The sequence below is a fragment of the Octodon degus genome, unplaced genomic scaffold, assembly GCF_000260255.1.
Source record: "Octodon degus isolate 3935 unplaced genomic scaffold, OctDeg1.0 scaffold00281, whole genome shotgun sequence".
NCBI lineage: Eukaryota > Metazoa > Chordata > Mammalia > Rodentia > Octodontidae > Octodon > Octodon degus.
Window position 1 is genome coordinate 1,503,157 of NW_004524857.1, and position 4,113 is coordinate 1,507,269.

The following is a 4,113-nucleotide window of genomic DNA, read 5'->3' on the forward strand; positions in this document are numbered from 1 at the left end:
TAAGAAACAATTTCAGGATAGAAACACAAACACTACATTCAGAACTAGTTCAGGATAACTCAGGATTTTTTGTCTTTCTTTCTTTTTTTTGGCAGAGCCAGGGATTGAACTCAGGCCCTTGCACTTGTCAGGGAAGCGTTTATTCCACTTAGCCACCTCCCTGGCCCCCTCGAATTTCTTGCATAGTCAACTTTTTTTTTTTTTTTTTGGCGGAACTGGAGCTTGAACTCAGACCCTTGTGCTTGCTAGGGAAGTGCTTATTCCACTGAGCCATCTCCCCGGCCCCCCCCCTTTTTTTATAAGAAACTTGTATGTTAAACTTTTAAATAAATGGGCTGCACATCTAGCATTATAACATTGGTTCTAAAGTGCATCAGTTTTTATGGTTTATAAGAAAAGCCATGTGTACTCATAATGTTTTTACCATTTTTCTTGGTAAGCAGTACCACGTCCTGGAAAGACTTGTTTTGGAAACTGGAGCTCTGTTATTATATAGTACTCTTATTTCCCTTTAGGATTCAGCTGGCGAGTGGCTTTTATTACTGCCACTTAATTCTGTTTCAAATCTATCTAGTCATAAGCTTTTCTCGACATATGTCCTTTATTTAAAATATTCCATCTTTCTCAATTTGTATCAAACCATATAAAAACAAAGATGAAGATATGTTTTAGCTGTATGATTGTCCTCTTAATATAAGAAAATTGTATCAGTTTCCTTAAAGCTTTTCATATAAAAACAGTATCAATAATGTCTGAAAAACAAAAAATGAAGGCTTTGGTTGCAGTATACTGGCAATTTCAGAAAAATGTATGAGAATATGGGCCGCAAACAAAGGAAGCTTTTTGTTCTTTGCTTTCAACTTTGAATGCATTGTTTACAAAATAGAAAAAAGCCGACTTTGCCATACACTGCTCCAAAATTAGTATATAAACTGCACATCCTGTTCTTCAAACTCCAAGAATTTCAAAGGACATGACTCAGCTATCTTTCACATATCTGAGCATCCTAAAGCACTTAATTTCTATTATAAGGACTGTAATAATACGTACAAAGGCAATTACTTCCTCTGCTCTTCCAAGTATCCAACAACTATTAATTAACAGTCATGTGGTGAAAAAAACATTTTTCTAACAATTAAAATTGCCTAAAACTAGTGATTTGTTGTAGTGAGAAGCGGTGGTTAAACGCCCTTGGCTTTTTCATGCTTTCCAGAGCTACCCGAAGCCAGGACTCCACCAAATACTCCTGAGCTGTCCACAGGGATACCAACTGTCCAACCCTTTTTTCTCTCCTTTTCTCATTTCTATTACCTACCTCATTTTGATCTTCCTGTAGATGGCAAATGAAACCCACTTGATTCCTCTAACAGGTACTTTCCCTCTACTTGCCAAGTTCCAATTGGAAAACAGAAAACAAGAAACAAAGTATCTTTTTAAGAAAAAAAAAGTTTTCATTACTGTTTGTGGCAAAAATTTAGCATGTTTTCTGCCAACATTTTATGTCAACTGTTTATCTCATTTCCTTAATTCCCATGTTATAAAAGTCTGTAAAACAAATAATATATATTTTCTTTTCCTTTAAAAAATATCTTAGCGAGCTTCTGCACTGTCCTGCGCCCACTGGACCAAGCCCAGGCCCGCTGCGCCCCCACATTCTCCGGGCCTCCCCCGCCCTCCAGAGCCAGCCCAAGACCTTCCTGTGAGTGAGAACTTCCACCATGCTCTTGGGAGCCCTCCAGAATCGCCAAAGCCCAGTCCTGCTAATCCAGGAGCACAACATCTTGCCAGAGGGGGCTCAGCAGGCTCACCTCCAAGGGTAGCAGCAGGAAGGAGCTGAGTACCGTAGCCAGATCCAAGCCAGGCACAACTGGATGAACTAGAACTTGGTATATTGGTACCTGAATTTTAGTAGGTGCTAAGGTTACAAATGCACCAAAGCTCTACACCAAAGGTCAGTGGACAGTACTACACAAAATGACAAAGAGAAGGAGCAAAATGCAATCTCAGGTTCCGAGCTCACTCAAAACAAGTACAAAGAACACTAGCACAGCTGAAATGTCTGAATTAACAGCATCTGAAGTAAAGAAACAATAGCAGAAAGGTATAAAGGAACTCAGACCAGAATTAATCTCTGAAATAAAAAGTCTATGAATTAATAGTGTCTGAAGAAACAACAGCAGAAAGGTATAGAGGAATTAAGATCAGAATTAATCTCTGAAATGAAAAAGGAAATCTCGGAAAATATCTTAGCACCTCAAAAAGTTTTAAAACCCTAAGATATGCACTACCCAAGTTTAAAAAGTAATAAATGATCATGAAGCAATATAGTGTATATATTTAAATGAGTTAATATGTGCAATGTGTTCAGCACATACCCAGCCAATGGTAACATCACCATTCAAATAGCCTATGTACTCAAAATTTCTGATTTTGTTGTACTTGGCTATTCTGTAAGGAAAGATTTAAACCAAATTTTAGATGCTCTTTAAGGACTTAAAAATATACATTAAATTCAATTCACTATTTGGTCTAAACAAAATGTTGCCAAACCCACAAACCTGCTTAGAAAATACTATTTACTTATGTACATCTTTTGCAACTGATTTTTTTATTTTATTTTATTTATTTGTGTGTGTGTGTGTGTGTGTGTGTGTGTGGCCAGCTCAGTCCACCAGGGGGCGGCCCTGGCTGGCATGTGGTGCTGGGGGATTGAACCATGGTCCCTTTGCTTTGCTAAGCTTGTTCTAAGTAGGTGCTTTAGACCACTGAGCCATCTCGCCAGCCCCTATGGACATCTTTTGGTTCAAAAAAAAAAAGTAGTTTTCATCAACCACCTGAAAAGAAATGCAAAAAGGAAAGAGCACAAAGGAAAACATGTCACTTTGCAGAAAAAATGTGGAATAAACCTAAAATTGACCTCATTATGTAAGCAAACTTTTCTCTTGAAAATATAACTACTTTATCATTTACAAGAAAATAAAGTTCAACCTGTTATGCTAACTACTGTTGGGGCACCACATTACTTTGGTGAAGGATGCACTGCATTATAATGGTGATCCCACAAGATTTATCACCTAGTGATTTTGTAGGATTCGGAATTACCAAAATACAGCTTTCTTAGACTGAATCCCTATCATTAAGCAACCCATGGCCATACACCACAAAAGCTCAATACAGCAAGTTGAGCTTTAATCACACTTTAATTCACAGATGAAGTCTTCAGTGTACAGATTCAACTCCATAATGCAATACAGTGCAATACTTGGCAGTGTTAGTATAAACTTGTATATGATGATCAATAAAGCAGATATGGCAAGTTCTATGAAGAACTATCAGAACTCAGTAAAAAAAAAAAAAAAAAAAATTTTTTTTTTGAGACAGGATATTGTTATACTGATCTTCCTGCCTCAGCCTCACAAGTGCTGAAACTGCAGGCATGTGCCACCACACCTGACAGACTTTACTAAGTATTAAATTTCAACATAATTCCTAATAGGAAGTAGCATTTAAGAAATTTTTAAAGGTCATTACCTTATTTTGGGAAAAAACAAAGCTGGAAAAATTTACATGAAGAAATAACTTGGCTAAGCATGTATGAACAAAACCTTTATCAAAGTCATAAAATATTAACAGTGGCTTTCTCTGAAAGGGCTGAGGGGCCTAACAAAAAAAGAATGAAATGTTTTTTGCTTAAATACTTTTTTGTACTGTCTGAATTTCTTGTAGTATGTACATTCTGAAATAAAAGTTATTTAATGGAAAATTTCTAATTATTTCTCAAGCACACAGGCAGAACTACAGAATTTCTGTGAAATACAGATTTCTGTAATAATTTGTGTAATATGTAGGTGGTTAACACTGTACAAAGTTTTCACTTTCTATTTATGCTCTCTCTACTAAAACATGAAAGCGAACAATGAAACAGATTTAAGGAAATAAAACATTGGTCAGTCTCCTCCAAAGCATGAAAAAATACTGACGAACAAAAATTTTTCAAACACAACTGACACACTGATCTGCCAGTTTGTTAGATACTACCTATGACCTTTATTATTATTGTTTAATCTTACAGTTTTGAGGTTTGCCACAAAGAGAATTATATATATTAAGTGC